Raw genomic sequence first — 19,498 nt, 5'->3', positions numbered from 1 at the left:
TGTGGTTTTATAATTGTATTAACTGTGGAGATCTCAGCATAAAATGGCTAATGCTTACCAAACGTTATTTCTCAGTATGAAAAATTCAGTAATGACTATTTTGGAGGTATGACAAGAAATTACGAAGGAAAAATCCATTTAAAATTTGTTTTGAGGCTTCTATCATGTAGGCCTATCACAAAAAAGTTTGTGCTTCTCATATGGTAAAATCATTAATAAGTTAACAGTGTGCTCTCAGGTGTTCAGCCAACTTGTTGATTTAGTTTATGCATATTATTTTGCTGACCAACAAATTCTAACTGGAATCTAGGCAGGTAGAACACATAACAACACAGCTTTCAGCACCTGAAGGTGATGACTTGGTCAGTTGTTGATATATCATGCACAAAAATGGAATAAATAACTTGGCCATACACCCAAAAGCACACAATTAACCAGTCACACCTAGGAGATACCTGAGAGATCACATTGATCAGTAATTGTATATAGCACTTTGGAAGATTCTTACAAAGCATGATTGAATCAATAGTAAAACATGAAAGGTGTGTCAAGGTGAAACATTATGCAACCTGATGATCATGTACACAACCTGAAGCTAATACATCAAGTAGCAGAAAAATTGTGTCCAGGGACTTAGCTCTCAGAATAAATACATCACCATGAAACAAATGCTTATTGCATCTTGTGTAGTAACACAACTAAATTAACATTTTAGACAGTTGGTGGAAATTTCTTCATTCATAATTACCAAGAAAGAATTCATTAGCACTGAGCTAGTGATAACAAGAACATTCAAAATGAACCAATGATGTACATAGAAGAGTAATTAGGCATCCATCATTTTTTATCCAGCAAATGGTTTGGCATATTAAATAACTACACATTCCACAGATAATATTAATGACAAAACATGAGGAATTCCTCATTGGTTTAGTTCCATAACACTATTTCATTCTTATACATAAACACTTGCTACCTGTTTATAGGTAAGTATTAAAAGACTGAAGAACAATATGTGTTTTATGCCTCATTATTTATTATACAATGAATTTTCAAACAAAGTTATACTATGAGTTTCAAATGTAGTTTTGTCTATAATGTGGAAGAAGTAGCAAGAAAAGATGACTGCCAGTTAGTGTCTATCATTTTACATCAATATATGGTAAACTGTCAAAGAATGTCGGCACAGTACAGTTCATCACACATTTGTTGCTCATGTCACCTTTACTGAATAACCTGATGGGTAACTTTTTATCTCATATTTTTATTGTTTGCTTGAATAAACAGTATATTTACAACAAATATTGCATCTATAAGATGATTATTGTTGATCACCACACATTAATTTATGGAGTTCCTTCTCCTTTCACAAAAATGGTTGTCTCAGAATACTGTTCTGTTGGACAGCATCATTTTGAAAGATCAGATTTACATTTTATTGATATGCCTGAATTTGAAACATCCCATGCCATAAATATAGGACATTTTTGAATTAATGTTTTATCATCCATAGAACATGATTTTTATGATTTGTATTTTCCTTCGAATATATGGTGAAATATTTAGAAGACATATTCATTCATTCATTCATTCAACATGTTCTGTAGATTCCACCAATAGCAGATCCTTCAGGGATCTGGAACAAGTCAAGGCATATTATTTATGATAGATTTGTTCTGGGGTCATTAATTAACAAGGACATAGCATGCTGCTTGTGTACTGAAAGATTTGCTGTTAAAATAAAATAGTAGAAATAAAATAATATCTTGGACCATCATTGTTGTTGTTGTTGTGGTCTTCAGTCCTGAGACTGGTTTGATGCAGCTCTCCATGCTACCCCATCCTGTGCAAGCTTCTTCATCTCCCAGTACTTACTGCAACCCACATCCTTCTGAATCTGCTTAGTGTATTCATCTCTTGGTCTCCCTCTACGATTTTTACCCTCCACACTGCCCTCCAGTACTAAATTTGTGATCCCTTGATGCCTCAGAACATGTCCTACTAACTGGTCCCTTCTTCTTGTCAAGTTCTGCACAAACTCCTCTTCTCCCCAATTCTATTCAATACCTCCTCATTAGTTATGTCATCTACCCATCTAATCTTCAGCATTCTTCTGTAGCACCACATTTCGAAAGCTTCTATTCTCTTCTTGTCCAAACTATTTATCGTCCATGTTTCACTTCCATACATGGCTACACTCCATACAAATACTTTCAGAAACGACTTCCTGACACTTAAATCTATACATGATTTTAACAAATTTCTCTTCTTCAGAAATGCTTTCCTTGCCATTGCCAGTCTACATTTTATATCTTCTGTACTTTGACCATCATCAGTTATTTTGCTCCCCAAATAGCAAAACTCCTTTACTACTTTAAGTGTCTCATTTTTTAATCTAATTCCCTCAGCATCGCCCAACTTAATTCGACTAATTCCATTATCCTCGTTTTGCTTTTGTTGATGTTCATCTTATATCCTTCTTTCAAGACACTGTCCGTTCCGTTCAACTGCTCTTCCAAGTCCTTTGCTGTCTCTGATAGAATTAAAATGTCATCGGCGAACCTCAAAGTTTTTATTTCTTCTCCATGCCTTTTAATACCTACTCCAAATTTTTCTTTTGTTTCCTTTACTACTTGCTCAATATACCGATTGAATAACATCGGGGAGAGGCTACAACCCTGTCTTACTCCCTTCCCAACCACTGTTTCCCTTTCATGCCCCTCGACTCTTATAACTGCCATCTGTTTTCTGTACAAATTGTAAATAGCCTTTCGCTCCCTGTATTTTACCCCTGGCACCTTTAGAATTTGAAAGAGAGTATTCTAGTCAACATTATCAAAAGCTTTCTCCAAGTCTACAAATGCTAGAAATGTAGATTTGCCTTTCCCTAATATTTCTTCTAAGATAAGTCGTAAGGTCAGTATTGCCTCAGGTGTTTCAATATTTCTACGTAATCCAAACTGATCTTCCCCGAGGTCAGCTTCTACCAGTTTTTCCATTCGTCTGTAAAGAACTCGCATTAGTATTTTGCAGCTGTGACTTATTACACTGATAGTTTGGTAATTTTCACATCTGTCTATACCTGCTTTCTTTGGGATTGGAATTATTATATTCTTCTTGAAGTCTGAGGGTATTCCGCCTGTCTCATACATCTTGCTCACCAGATGGTAGAGTTTTGTCAGGACTGGCTCTCCCAAGGCCATCAGTAGTTCTCTACTGGAACGTTGTCTACTCCCGGGGCCTTGTTTCAACTCAGGTCTTTCAGTGTTCTGTCAAACTCTTCACGCAGTATCGTATCTCTCATTTCATCCTCATCTACATCCTCTTCCAATTCCATAATATTGTCCTCAAGTACATCGCCCTCGTACAGACCCTCTATATACTCCTTCCACCTTTCTGCGTTCCCTTCTTTGCTTAGAACTGGGTTTCCATCTGAGCTCTTGATATTCATACAAGCGGTTCTCTTTTCTCCGAAGGTCTCTTTAATCTTCCTGTAGGCAGTATCTATCTTACCCCTAGTGAGATAAGCCTCTACATCTTTACATTTGTCCTCTAGACATCCCTGCTTAGCCATTTTGCACTTCCTGTCGACCTCATTTTTTAGACGTTTGTATTCCTTTTTGCCTGCTTCACTTACTGCATTTTTGTATTTTCTCCTTTCATTGATTTAATTCAGTATCTTTTCTGTTACTCAAGGATTTCTACCAGCCCTCGTATTTTTACCTACTTGATCCTCTGCTGCCTTCACTACTTCATCTCTCAGAGCTACCCATTCTTCTTCTACTGTACTTCTTTCCCCCATTCCTGTCAATTGTTCCCTTATGCTCTCCCTGAAACTCTCTACAACCTCTGGTTCTTTCAGTTTATCCAGGTCCCATCTCCTTAAATTCCCACCTTTTTGCAGTTTCTTCAGTTTTAATCTACAGTTCATAACCAATAGATTGTGGTCAGAGTCCACATCTGCCCCTGGAAATGTCTTACAATTTAAAACCTGGTTCCTAAATCTCTGTCTTACCATTATATAATCTATCTGATACCTTCTAGTATCTCCAGGATTCTTCCATGTATACAACCTTCTTTCATGATTCTTGAACCAAGTGTTAGCTATGATTAAGTTGTGCTCTGTGCAAAACTCTACCAGGCGGCTTCCTCTTTCATTTCTTAGCCCCAATCCATATTCACCTACTATGTTTCCTTCTCTCCCTTTTCCTACTCCCGAATTCCAGTCACCCATGACTATTAAATTTTCATCTCCCTTCACTACCTGAATAATTTATTTTGTGTCATCATACATTTCTTCAATTTCTTCATCATCTGCAGAGCTAGTTGGCATATAAACTTGTACTACTGTAATAGGCATGGGCTTCGTGTCTATCTTGGCCTCAATAATGTGTTCACTGTGCTTTTTGTAGTAGCTTACCCACACTCCTATTTTTTTATTCATTATTAAACCTACTCCTGCATTACCCCTATTTTATTTTGTGTATATAACCCTGTATTCACCTGACCAAAAGTCTTGTTCCTCCTGCCACCAAACTTCACTAATTCCCACTATATCTTACTTTAACCTATCCATTTCCCTTTTTAAATTTTCTAAGCTACCTGCCCGGTTAAGGGATCTGACATTCCATGTTTTGATTCGTAGAACGCCAGTTTTCTTTTTCCCGATAACAATGTCCTATTGAGTAGTCTGCGCCCGGAGATCCGAATGGGGGACTATTTTACCTACGGAATATTTTACCCAAGAGAACGCCATCATCACTTCTCCATATGGTAAAGCTGCATGCCCTCGGGAAAAATTACGACCATAGTTTCCCCTTGCTTTCAGCCATTCGCAGTACCAGCACAGCAAGGCCGTTTTGGTTAATGTTGCAAGGCCAGGTCAGTCAGTCATCCAGACTGTGGCCCTGCAACTACTGAAAAGGCTGCTGCCCCTCTTCAGGAACCACATGTTTGTCTGGCCTCTCAACAGATACCCCTCCATTGTGGTTGCACCTACAGTATGGCCATCTGTATCACTGAGGCACGCAAGCCTCCCCACCAACAGCAAGGTCCATGGTTCATGGACCATCACTCCCGTCAAAATATTTGAGCACTTGTGTTCATATTTTTAAAAGCTACTTGGTATAAGATAGCAAAAACCAAAATGTCTGACAAACATATTAGAAGTTTGCCAGTGAAGATCTGCATATCATTACAACTATAAGTATAACATATTTCAGTAGCAGTTGATAAGCATCAACAATATATCAGTGTATATATGTACAGGGTTATTACAAATGATTGAAGCGATTTCACAGCTCTACAATAACTTTATTATTTGAGATATTTTCACAATGCTTTGCACACACATACAAAAAGTAAAAAAGTTTTTTTAGGCATTCACAAATGTTCGATATGTGCCCCTTTAGTGATTCGGCAGACATCAAGCCAATAATCAAGTTCCTCCCACACTCGGCACAGCATGTCCCCATCAATGAGTCCAAAAGCATCGTTGATGCGAGCTCCCAGTTCTGGCACACTTCTTGGTAGAGGAGGTTTAAACACTGAATCTTTCACATAACCCCACAGAAAGAAATCGCATGGGGTTAAGTCGGGAGAGCATGGAGGCCATGACATGAATTGCTGATCCACCACGACCAATCCATCGGTTTTCCAATCTCCTGTTTAAGAAATGCCGAACATCATGATGGAAGTGCGGTGGAGCACCATCCTGTTGAAAGATGAAGTTGGTGCTGTCGGTCTCCAGTTGTGGCATGAGCAAATTTTCCAGCATGTCCAGATACACGTGTCCTGTAACGTTTTTTTCGCAGAAGAAAAAGGGGCCATAAACTTTAAACTGTGAGATTGCACAAAACACGTTAACTTTTGGTGAATTGCAAATTTGCTGCACGAATGCGTGAGGATTCTCTACCGCCCAGATACGCACATTGTGTCTGTTCACTTCACCATTAAGAAAAAATGTTGCTTCATCACTGAAAACAAGTTTCGCACTGAACGCATCCTCTTCCATGAGCTGTTGCAACTGTGCCAAAAATTCAAAGCGTTTGACTTTGTCATAGGGTGTCAGGGCTTGTAGCAATTGTAAACGGTAAGCCTTCTGCTTTAGCCTTTTCCGTAAGATTTTCCAAACCGTCAGCTGTGGTACGTTTAGCTCCCTGCTTGCTTTATTCGTCGACTTCCACGGGCTACGCGTGGAACTTGCCCGCATGCGTTCAACCGTTTCTTTGCTCACTGCAGGCCGACCCGCTGATTTCCCCTTACAGAGGCATCCAGAAGCTTTAAACTGCGCATACCATCGCCAAATGGAGTTAGCAGTTGGTGGATCTTTGTTGATCTTCATCCTGAAGTGTCGTTGCACTGTTATGACTGACTGATGTGAGTGCATTTCAAGCATGACATACGCTTTCTCGGCTCCTGTCGCCATTTTGTCTCACTGTGCTCTTGAGCACTCTGTCGGCAGAAACCTGAAGTGCGGCTTCAGCCGAACAAAACTTTATGAGTTTTTTTATGTATCTGTAGTGTGTCGTGACCATATGTCAAAGAATGGAGCTACAGTGAATTTATGAAATCGCTTCAATCATTTGTAAAAGCCCTGTATATAATAGAGGGAAACATTCCACGTGGGAAAAATATATCTAAAAACAAAGATGATGTGACTTACCAAATGAAAGTGCTGGCAGGACGATAGACACACAAACAAACACAAGCATACACACAAAATTCAAGCTTTCGCAACAAACGGTTGCTTCATCAGGAAAGAGGGAAGGAGAGGGAAAGACAAAAGGATGTGGGTTTTAAGGGAGAGGGTAAGGAGTCATTCCAATCCCGGGGGCGGAAAGACTTACCTTAGGGGGAAAAAAGGACAGGTATACACTCGCACACACACACACACATATCCATCCACACATACACACACACAAGCAGACATTTGTAAAGGCAAAGAGCTTGGGCAGAGATGTCAGTCGAGGCGGAAGTACAGAGGCAAAAATGTTGTTGAAAGACAGGTGAGATATGAGCGGCGGCAAATTGAAATTAGCGGAGATTGAGGCCAGGTGGATAACGAGAAGACAGGATGTACTGAAGGGCAAGTTCCCATATCTGGAGTTCTGACAGGTTGGTGTTAGTGGGAAGTATCCAGATAACCCGGACGGTGTAACACTGTGCCGAGATGTGCTGGCTGTGCACCAAGGCATGTTTAGCCACAGGGTGATCCTCATTACCAACAAACACTGTCTGGCTGTGTCCATTCATGCGAATGGACAGTTTGTTGCTGATCATTCCCACATAGAAAGCTTCACAGTGTAGGCAGGTCAGTTGGTAAATCACGTGGGTGCTTTCACACGTGGCTCTGCCTTTGATCGTGTACGCCTTCCGGGTTACAGGACTGGCGTAAGTGGTGGTGGGAGGGTGCATGGGACAGGTTTTACACCGGGGGTGGTTACAAGGGTAGGAGCCAGAGGGTAGGGAAGGTGGTTTGGGGATTTCATAGGGATGAACTAAGAGGTTACGAAGGTTAGGTGGCGAGGATTTCATGAAGGATGGATCTCATTTCAGGGCAGGGTTTGAGGAAGTCGTATCCCTGCTGGAGAGCCACATTCAGAGTCTGATCCAGTCCCAAAAAGTATCCTGTCACAAGTGGGGCACTTTTGTGATTCTTCTGTGGGAGGTTCTGGGTTTGAGGAGATGAGGAAGTGGCTCTGGTTATTTGCTTCTGTACCAGGTCGGGAGGGTAGTTGCGGGATGCGAAAGCTGTTTTCAGGTTGTTGGTGTAATGGTTCAGGGATTCCGGACTGGAGCAGATTCGTTTGCCATGAAGACCTAGGCTGTAGGGAAGGGACCGTTTGATGTGGAATAGGTGGCAGCTGTCATAATGGAGGTACTGTTGCTTGTTGGTGGGTTGGATGTGGACGGAAGTATGAAGCTGGCCATTGGACAGGTGGAGGTCAACGCAAGGAAAGTGGCATGGGATTTGGAGTAGGACCAGGTGAATATGATGGAACCAAAGGAGTTGAGGTTGGAGAGGAAATTCTGGAGTTCTTCTTCACTGTGAGTCCAGATCATGAAGATGTCATTAATAAATCTGTACCAAACTTTGGGTTGGCAGGCCTGGGTAACCAAGAAGGCTTCCTCCAAGCAACCCATGAATAGGTTGGTATATGAGGGGGCCATCCTGGTACCCATGGCTGTTCCCTTTAATTGTTGGTATGTCTGGCCTTCGAAAGTGAAGAAGTTGTGGGTCAGGATGAAGGTGGCTAAGGTAATGAGGAAAGAGGTTTTAGGTAGGGTGGCAGGTGATCGGCGCAAAAGGAAGTGCTCCATCGCAGTGAGGCCCTGGACATGCAGAATATTTGTGTATAAGGAAGTGGCATCAATGGTTACAAGGATGGTTTCCGGGGGTAACAGACTGGGTAGGGATTCCAGGCGTTCGAGAAAGTGGTTGGTGTCTTTGATGAAGGATGGGAGACTGCATGTAATGGGTTGAAGGTGTTGATCTACGTAGGCAGAGATACGTTCTGTGGGGGCTTGGTAACCAGCTACAATGGGATGGCCAGGATGATTGGGTTTGTGAATTTTAGGAAGAAGGTAGAAGGTAGGGGTGTGGGGTGTTGATGGGGCCAGGAGGGTGATGGAGTCAGGTGAAAGGTTTTGTAGGGGGCCTAAGGTTCTGAGGATTCCTTGAAGTTCCACCTGGACATCAGGAATGGGATTAACTTGGCAAACTTTGTATGTAGTGTTGTCTGAAAGCTGACGCAGTCCCTCAGCCACATACTCCCGATGATCAAGTACCCCGGTCGTGGAACCCTTGTCTGCCGGAAGAATGACGATGGATCGGTCAGCCTTCAGATAACGGATAGCCTGGGCTTCAGCAGTGGTGATGTTGGGAGTAGGGTTAAGGTTTTTTAAGAAGGATTGAGAGGCAAGGCTGGAAGTCAGAAATTCCTGGAAAGTTTGAAGAGGGTGATTTTGAGGAAGAGGAGGTGGGTCCCGCTGAGACGGAGGACGGAACTGTTCCAGGCAGGGTTCAATTTGGATAGTGTCTTGGGGAATTGGATCATTAGGAGTAGGATTAGGATCATTTTTCTTCGTGGCAAAGTGATATTTCCAGCAGAGAGTATGGGTGTAGGACAGTAAATCTTTGACAAGGGCTGTTTGGTTGAATCTGGGAGTGGGGCTGAAGGTGACGCCTTTGGATAGGACAGAGGTTTTGGATTGGGAGAGAGGTTTGGAGGAAAGGTTAACTACTGAATTAGGGTGTTGTGGTTCCAGATTGTGTTGATTGGAATTTTGAGGTTTTGGGGGGAGTGGAGCTGAAAGTGGGAGATTGAGTAGATGGGAGAGACTGGGTCTGTGTGCAATGAGAGGAGGTTGAGGTTTGCTGGAAAGGTTGTGAAGGGTGAGTTAGTTGCCTTTCTGGAGGTGGGAAACCAGGAGATTGGATAGTTTTTTGAGGTGGAGGGTGGCATGCTGTTCTAATTTGCAGTTGGCCTGTAGGAGGATGCTCTGAACAGCCGGTGTGGATGTGGGAGAGGAAAGATTGAGGACTTTTATTAAGGATAGGAGTTGACGGGTGTGTTCATTGGCTGAGTTGATGTGTAGGTGAAGGATTAGGTGGGTGAGGGCAATAGATTGTTCAGTTTGGAACTGGTATAGGGACTGATGGAAAGAAGGGTTACAGCCAGAGATGGGAACTTTAAGTATAAGGCCTTTGGGGGTAATGCCAAATGTCAGACAAGCCTGAGAAAATAAAATATGGGAGTGTAATCTGGCTAGGGCGAAGGCATGTTTGCGGAAGGAATGTAAATAAAACTTACATGATGTGCAGTGTATATATGAATATATTAAATCAATCTGTCCATGTAGTTGTGTAATCTGGAGGCAATCAATAATGTCACTCTCTTCAAACATCTGCAACTCTTACAAGCAAATAAGAATTTTTCCTGATTATTTCTCAGTCCTTCAAGGTTCCAACCAAATACACCAATTTTACTTTTCAGTGTGTTCTTACATTATTATAGTTATAACATCTCTCAGAATTTCCTACCCACGTTTTGAATTCAGTCATCAGAAGATGACACAACCCCAAACAAGTAATGAACAGTAACAACTCTATTTTACAATCTAGATGGAAAGAACATCTTAATTTTTTTCAAGTGCTTCCCACAATCATCATTCTTCACTCTCCTAATAGAAGCACCAGAGCAACATTTAGGATAAGTCAGCAGCTGACTGTTCAACTTCACATCTGTGCAAGTTACAGAAGTGTTGATGGAGACTGATGCAAAATCTCCAAAAAAATCACACTTTCATACATACTGTATATGGTTATACTGCAGCACAAGGAAGTATACAATTTGTCCAAGTATTGCTCTCCAGGAAGACTCTGGTTGCTTTATTGCATCCTATGGTACAGTTGATGTTCCTAACAAGCAGGCCTTCGTTCAACATGACTCTGCCCAAATTCACAGAGCTGAATAATCACATTTGAACTTATGAATGATGAGGTGAACTTCGGCACCTTTATTTGAAGCTATCAGTACTTTGATAACCATCTGATGTGAAAACAGATTTTTGTGTGTTTTTTTGGGGTGAAGGTGGATCGGAACATGGTACTGGAACCACAGTCTAATGTTTGAAAGTTCACAGTAACTTAATTATCTAGAGAAATGATTTCATCAGTAAGTACAACAATAATAAAGTACAATAAGTATATGAAAATATGTTAACAAATGTAAGGGATAGTTGCAGTGGTGTACCGTAAGTCTCTAGAAGAGCGTAGCGTTCCAAAGGATTGGAAAAGGGCACAGGTCATCCCCGTTTTCAAGAAGGGACGTCGAAGAGATGTGCAGAACTATAGACATATATCTCTAACGTCGATCAGTTGTAGAATTTTGGAACACGTATTGTGTTCGAGTATAATGACTTTTCTGGAGACTAGAAATCTACTCTGTAGGAATCAGCATGGGTTTCGAAAAAGACGGTCATGTGAAACCCAGCTCGCGCTATTCGTCCACGAGACTCAGAGGGCCATAGACACGGGTTCCCAGGTAGATGCCGTGTTTCTTGACTTCCGCAAGGTGTTCGATACAGCTCCCCACAGTCGTTTAATGAACAAAGTAAGAGCATATGGACTATCAGACCAATTGTGTGATTGGATTGAGGAGTTCCTAGATAACAGGATGCAGCATGTCATTCTCAATGGAGAGAAGTCTTCCAAAGTAAGAGTGATTTCAGGTGTGCCGCAGGGGAGTGTCATAGGACCGTTGCCATTCACATTATACATAAATGACCTGGTGGATGACATCGGAAGTTCACTGAGGCTTTTTGCAGATGATGCTGTGGTGTATCGAGAGGTTGTAACAGTGGAAAATTGTACTGAAATGCAGGAGGATCTGCAGCGAATTGACGCATGGTGCTGGGAATGGCAATTGAATCTCAATGTAGACAAGTGTAATGTGCTGCGAATACACAGAAAGATAGATCCTTTATCATTTAGCTACAATGTAGCAGGTCAGCAACCGGAAGCAGTTAATACCATAAATTATCTGGGAGTACGCATTAGGAGTGATTTAAAATAGAATGATCATATAATGTTGATCGTCGGTAAAGCAGATGCCAGACTGAGATTCATTGGAAGAATCCTAAGGAAATGCAATTTGAAAACAAAGGAAGTAGGTTACAGTACGGTTGTTCACCCACTGCTTGAATACTGCTCAGCAGTGTGGGATCCGTACCAGATAGGGTTGATAGAAGATATAGAGAAGATCCAACGGAGAGCAGCGCGCTTCATTACAGGATCATTTAGTAATCGCGAAAGCGTTACGGAGATGATAGATAAACTCCAGTGGAAGACTCTGCAGGAGAGAGGCTCAGTAGCTCGGTACGGGCTTTTGTCAAAGTTTCGAGAACATACTTTCACCGAAGAGTCAAGCAGTATATTGCTCCCTCCTACGTATATCTTGCGAAGAGACCATGAGAATAAAATCAGAGAGATTAGAGCCCACACAGAGGCATACCGACAATCCTTCTTTCCACGAACAATACGAGACTGGAATAGAAGGGAGAACCAATAGAGGTACTCAAGGTACCCTCCACCACACACCGTCAGGTGGCTTGCAGAGTATGGATGTAGATGTAGATGCAGATGTAGATGCTACTGACCATAAAGTGGAGATGCTGAGTTGCACAACAAAAAGACTATCAGGCATAAGCTCTTGGTCAACAATGCCTTTGTTGGAGATAAACAAGAAACACACACATATTCAATGTATCAAACAACTATTAAATTTGTCCTGCTCTTCCAATTTCCTACTAACTGTGTTGGTAAGGAATAAATTGTATGTTCCTCTGTTTTGCTGTAATGTAATATGCAAATTTTAAAGTTATCCAACTTTGTAATTCCTTACCCTTCTTAATGGAAAATAAAGGGTGAACTGTAACAGTATTATGAAAAGGATAGTTGCTACTCACCATAAAGTAGGGATGCTGAGTCCCAGATAGGCACAATACAAAGAGACTGTCAGACATGAGCTTTCAGTCAACAAGGTCTTTGTAGGAGATAGATGACCAACATACACACACAAACTCATGAAAACACAACTCACACACACACATGACTGCAGTCTCTGGCTGCAGAGGCCACAGACACACACACACACTGTGTGTCTGTGTGGCCCCTGCAGCCAGAGACTGTTGTCATGTGTGTGTATGAGTTGTGTTTTCGTGAGTTTGTGTGTGTATGTTGGTCATCTATCTCCTACAAAGACCTTGTTGACTGAAAGCTCATGTCTGACAGTCTCTTTGTATTGTGCCTATCTGGGACTCAGCATCCCCACTTTATGGTGAGTAGCAACTATCCTTTTCATAATACTGTTACAGTTCACCCTTTATTTTCCATTAAGAAGGGTAAGGAACTACAAAGTTGGATAACTTTAAAATTTGCATATTACATTACAGCAAAACAGAGGAACATACAATTTATTCCTTACCAACACAGTTAGTAGGAAATTGGAAGAGCAGGACAAATTTAATAGTTGTTTGATACATTGAATATCTTTGTCCTCTTATGAGGTTAAAATGAAACAATGACAGCAAGCACACTGGAATAATGAAATCAGATGAGTCTCATTTTTGGAAAGTTAGTTATCTGTATAACACCAGACATATGACATAAACTTTATAGATTTTGATGGTTGCCTTAGGTTTAGCATAGAGCAGCAACCATGGTAGAAGGTTCATTTGCTATGCCTTCTTCTGGAATCTTACCAAAGTGCTGGAAGAACTATGCCCTTAGTCACTTTTCATTTAAGGAGGAACCTGAGGCAATGGATCTGGATAAAGGCAGTGGTGGTCGCTACTAGTTCAAATTTATACTGTGCACCTGTGTTGAAATGAAGAAAACATAACATTGAGTATGCCTCCAAAAATGTTTTCCATTCACAACCCACAAACTGTAGCATTTTCAAATAAAGAAGCAGCAAAATTATGATCAATAACCTTTCTGATGTTTACACTGTTTCTTCTAACTCACACACATTCTTGAACCAGATCAGCTCTTTTTTCTGTCTCTTCCCTTCCCATGTCTATTAGTGCTTAATGCTCTTCCACCACAGAAGTCCTTGGAAATTAAGCATTAGCCTAGTTGAAAAGGAGTCAAAGTAATTACCCATGGCCTTCCTGAATGAGCCCTTCCAACATTCACTTACATTTATGTAAGGAAAAATAAGAAATTTGTGTTTCAGATTAGAATTACAGGAATTTTAATGCTTTCTTCCCAAATACTACTACAGAGCATTAGAAACTTTCACTCTATGCCTCTTGTTACCAACTTTCTTTAAAATTACAGAGGTAGTACTACTGTTCAAGTGCTATGGGGACACTAATTATGCACAAGGCACAACATTGCACTGGTGGAGAAAGCTCACAGAAACAATGAATCAGTATCAAACACTACTGACAGCTTTGATGACCAAAACAAAGACCATTGCTCTCTAAACTTTCCCACAGTAGTAATTTGTGATATTCATGTTGGGTCTCCAGCAGGAATGTATCATCAGGTCATAATATTTCAGCGGTCCACAAGATCGCCATCTTCAGGTGAGAAAGCCATCACACTAACTTGCTGGAACTGAAATCAAACACGCCATGGCAGCTTCTTTATACATCAACCATAGATCCACCGTGCATGTGTGAATATAACTACCCTCTAACACAAGGCACAACAGTGCACTGGTGGGGAAAGCTCACAGAAACAATAAATCAATATCAAACACTACTGACAGCTCTGATGACCAAAACAAAGACCATTTTTCCATCTTGTGTCATAGGCCCTTTGCTGTTCCTGATTTACATAAATGAACTAGGTGATAATCTGAGCAGCCCCCTTAGACTGTTTGCAGATGACGCTATAATTTACCGTCTAGTAAAATCATCAGACGATCAATTCCAATTACAAAATGATCTAGAGAGAATTTCTGTATAGTGCGAAAAGTGGCAATGGGCACTAAACAAAGAAAAGTGTGAGGTCATCCACATGGGTACTAAAAGAAATGTGATAAATTTTGGATATACGATAAATCGCACAAATCTAAGAGCTGTCAATTCAACTAAAACCTAGGAATTACAATTACGACCAATGTAAATTGGAAAGACAACATAGATTACATTGTGGGGAAGGCAAAACAAAGACTGTGCTTTGTTGGCAGAACACTTAGAAGATGCAACAAACCCACTAAAGAGACAACACACATTACACTTGTCCATCTTCTGCTGGAATATTGCTGCGTGGTGTGGGATCCTTACAGGTAGGATTGATGGAGGACATTGAAAAAGTGCAGAGGAGGGCAGCTTATTTTGTGTTATTGTGCAATAGGGGTGAGAGTGTCACTGATATGATATGCAAGTTGGGGTGGCAGTCACTGAAACAAAGGCGATTTTCTTTGCGGCAAGATCTATTTATGAAATTTCAATCACCAACTTGCTCTTCCAAATGTGAAAATATTTTGTTGACACCCACCTACGTAGGGAGAAATGATCATTATAGTAAAATAAGAGAAATGAGAGCTTGAACAGAAAGATTTAGATGTTCCTTTTTCCCATGTGTCATTCGAGAGTGGAATGGTAGAGAACTAGTATGAAAATGGTTCGATGAACCCTCTGCCAGGTACTTAAGTGTGAAATGCAGAGTAACCATGTAGACGTGGATGTAAACATAGATGTCAAACAAAACAGGGTTGAAACTCTTACTTAAAGTACACCCCTTACCTCTGTTTATAATATAGTCATATAGCCGGATTTCAATACCTTCTTTCACTACACAGTCCCAATACCGCGACACAGGGGCAACCACTTGTGTCTCATCATATTATTTTATTTCCTTCAGTAAGACAATGTTCCACCACTGCAGACTTTTCTGGCTGAAGGAAAAGTGTGTTGCAATGAAGCTACATATGTGGATCCAGGACCATATGAATCATTTGTCCAATATAGGCATTCCCACAATGGTAGAGAATCTACATCTACATTTACATCTACATTTATACTCCACAAGCCACCCAACGGTGTGTGGCGGAGGGCACTTTACGTGCCATTGTCATTACCTCCCTTTCCTGTTCCAGTCGCGTATGGTTCGCGGGAAGAACGACTGTCTGAAAGCCTCCGTGTGCGCTCTAATCTCTCTAATTTTACATTCATGATCTCCTCAGGAGGTATAAGTAGGGGGAAGCAATATATTCGATACCTCATCCAGAAACGCACCCTCTCGAAACCTGGACAGCAAGCTACATCGCGATGCACAGCGCCTCTCTTGCAGAGTCTGCCACTTGAGTTTGTTAAACATCTCCGTAACGCTATCATGGTTACCAAATAACCCTGTGACGAAACGCGCCGCTCTTCTTTGGATCTTCTCTATCTTCTCCGTCAACCCGATCTGGTATGGATCCCACACTGATGAGCAATACTGAAGTATAGGTCAAACAAGTGTTTTGTAAGCCACCTCCTTTGTTGATGGACTACATTTTCTAAGGACTCTCCCAATGAATCTCAACCTGGTACCCGCCTTACCAACAATTAATTTTATATGATCATTCCACTTCAAATCGTTCCACATGCATACTCCCAGATATTTTACAGAGGTAACTGCTACCAGTGTTTGTTCTGCTATCATATAATCATACAATAAAGGATCCTTCTTTCTATGTATTCGCAATACATTACATTTGTCTATGTTAAGGGTCAGTTGCCACTCCCTGCACCAAGTGCCTATCCGCTGCAGATCTTCCTGAATTTCGCTACAATTTTCTACTCCTGCAACTTCTCTGTATATTACAGCATCATCCGCGAAAAGCCGCATGGAACTTCCGACACTATCTACTAGGTCATTTATATATATTGTGAAAAGCAATGGTCCCATAACACTCCCCTGTGGCACACCAGAGGTTACTTTAACGTCTGTAGACGTCTCTCCATTGATAACAACATGCTGTGTTCTGTTTGCTAAAAACTCTTCAATCCAGCCACACAGCTGGTCTGATATTCCGTAGGCTCTTACTTTGTTTATCAGGCGACAGTGCGGAACTGTATCGAACGCCTTCCGGAAGTCAAGGAAAATAGCATCTACCTGGGAGCCTGTATCTAATATTTTCTGGGTCTCATGAACAAATAAAGCCAGTTGGGTCTCACACGATCGCTGTTTCTGGAATCCATGTTGATTCCTACAGAGTAGATTCTGGGTTTCCAAAAACGACATGATACGCGAGCAAAAAACATGTTCTAAAATTCTACAACAGATCGACGTCAGAGATATAGGTCTATAGTTTTGTGCATCTGCTCGACGACCCTTCTTGAAGACTGGGACTACCTGTGCTCTTTTCCAATCATTTGGAACCTTCCGTTCCTCTAGAGACTTCCGGTACACAGCTGTTAGAAGGGGGGCAAGTTCTTTCGCGTACTCTGTGTAGAATCAAATTGGTATCCCATCAGGTCCAGTGGACTTTCCTCTGTTGAGTGATTCCAGTTGCTTTTCTATTCCTTGGACACTTATTTCGATGTCAGCCATATTTCGTTTGTGCGAGGATTTAGAGAAGGAACTGCAGTGCGGTCTTCCTCTGTGAAACAGCTTTGGAAAAAGGTGTTTAGTATTTCAGCTTTACGCGTGTCGTCCTCTGTTTCAGTGCCATCATCGTCCCAGAGTGTCTGGATATGCTGTTTCAATCCACTTACTGATTTAACGTAAGACCAGAACTTCCTGGGGTTTTCTGTCAAGTCGGTACATAGAATTTTACTTTCGAATTCACTGAACGCTTCACGCATAGCCCTCCTTACGCTAACTTTGACATCATTTAGCTTCTGTTTGTCTGAGAGGTTTTGGCTGCGTTTAAACTTGGAGTGAAGCTCTCTTTGCTTTCGCAGTAGTTTCCTAACTTTGTTGTTGTACCACGGTGGGTTTTTCCCGTCCCTCACAGTTTTACTCGGCACGTACCTGTCTAAAACACATTTTACGATTGCCTTGAACTTTTTCCATAAACACTCAACATTGTCAGTGTCGGAAGAGAAATTTTCGTTTTGATCTGTTAGGTGGTCTAAAATCTGCCTTCTATTACTCTTGCTAAACAGATAAACCTTCCTCCCTTTTTTTATACTGCTATTTACTTCCATATTCAGGGATGCTGCAACGGCCTTATGATCACTGATTCCCTGTGCTGCGCTTACAGGGTTGAAAAGTTCGGGTCTGTTTGTTATCAGTAGGTCCAAGATGTTATCTCCACGAGTCGGTTCTCTGTTTAATTGCTCGAGGTAATTTTCGGATAGTGCACTCAGTATAATGTCACTCGATGCTCTGTCCCTACCACCCGTCCTAAACATCTGAGTGTCCCAGTCTATATCTGGTAAATTGAAATCTCCACCTAAGACTATAACATGCTGAGAAAATTTATGTGAAATGTATTCCAGATTACCTCTCAGTTGTTCTGCCACTAATGCTGCTGAGTCAGGGGGTCGGTAAAAGGAGCCAATTATTAACCTAGCTCGGTTGTTGAGTGTATCCTCCACCCATAATAATTCACAGGAACTATCCACTTCTACTTCACTACAGGATAAACTACTACTAACAGCGACAAACACGCCACCACTGGTTGCATGCAATCTATCCTTTCTAAAAATCGTCTGTGCCTTTGTAAAAATTTTGGCAGAATTTATCTCTGGCTTCAGCCAGCTTTCTGTACCTATAACGATTTCAGCTTCGGTGCTTTCTATCAGCGCTTGAAGTTCCGGTACTTTACCAACTCAGCTTCGACAGTTTACAATTACAATACCGATTGCTGCTTGGTTCCCACATGTCCTGACTTTGCCCCGCACCCGTTGAGGCTGTTGCCCTTTCTGTACTTGGCCGAGGCCATCTAACCTAAAAAACCACCCAGCCCACGCCACACAACCCCTGCTACCCATGTAGCCACTTGTTGCATGTAGTGGACTCCTGACCTATCCAGCGGAACCCGAAACCCCACCACCCTATGGCGCAAGTCGAGGAATCTGCAGCCCACACGGTCGCAGAACCGTCTCAGCCTCTGATTCAGACCCTCCACTCGGCTCTGTACCAAAGGTCCGCAGTCAGTCCTGTCAACGATGCTGCAGATGGTGAGCTCGGCTTTCATCCCGCTAGCGAGACTGGCAGTCTTCACCAAATCAGATAGCCGCCGGAAGCCAGAGAGGATTTCCTCCGATCCATAGCGACACACATCATTGGTGCCGACATGAGCGACCACCTGCAGATGGGTGCACCCTGTACCCTTCATGGCATCCGGAAGGACCCTTTCCACATCTGGAATGACTCCCCCCGGTATGCACACGGAGTGCACATTGGTTTTCTTCCCCTCTCTTTCTGCCATATCCCTAAGGGGCCCCATTATGCGCCTGACGTTGGAGCTCCCAACTACCAGTAATCTTGTAGACCCCAGGCTCTCTCAAACCCAAATCATCCTTCACTGAGCCCTGCAGGTCTCTGGTCTCAATTGGTGGATGGAATGCACTTTTAATATCAAATTTCGCCAAAATTCTTCCTTTTTCTGTAGATATGCTTCCTGCAAAAGGTAGTAATGCCACTAATTTGCTTGTATCTTCCCGCAGAGGTCCAATCTGTAGAGCACAATGGATCTGACAGTCAGTATAACTATTCTGCTTAAACACAGCTCTTAGATTATCCAGTTCATGTGTCAAACTATCTGAATCAGAGATGGGATGACAACTTGTCACATGAAGAGATTGGTCCATATGCATGGGCTTACGATAAACACTATGTCCTAATGTCCCATCTTCCTTCCCTTGGACCAAGATAACTAAAAATGAAAGTTTTCCATCCTTTTCAACTTCCGTCATGAACTTAATACTGGGATGCAGACAGTTAAAATGATCTATAAATGATCCAGAGCACCAAACCCATGTGTCGATGTCATACATGTATCATCAATATATCTCCAGAAACCAGTTGTTTTTTAAGAATGCC

The 19,498-nt window shown here is 41.8% G+C and overlaps 1 protein-coding gene across 1 annotated transcript in view; it reads right to left on the bottom strand.

The window, feature by feature from the left end:
* The window catches only part of LOC126092119 (uncharacterized), a 123,955-nt gene that overhangs the window by 6,308 nt on the left and 98,149 nt on the right, over nt 1-19,498 (bottom strand). The gene's annotated exons all lie outside the window — the stretch shown is intronic.

This window comes from Schistocerca cancellata, chromosome 7 (assembly GCF_023864275.1).
Source record: "Schistocerca cancellata isolate TAMUIC-IGC-003103 chromosome 7, iqSchCanc2.1, whole genome shotgun sequence".
Taxonomy (NCBI): Eukaryota; Metazoa; Arthropoda; class Insecta; order Orthoptera; family Acrididae; genus Schistocerca; species Schistocerca cancellata.
Note: the sequence above shows the minus strand (reverse complement) of the source record. Positions and strands in the feature narration are given on the sequence as shown.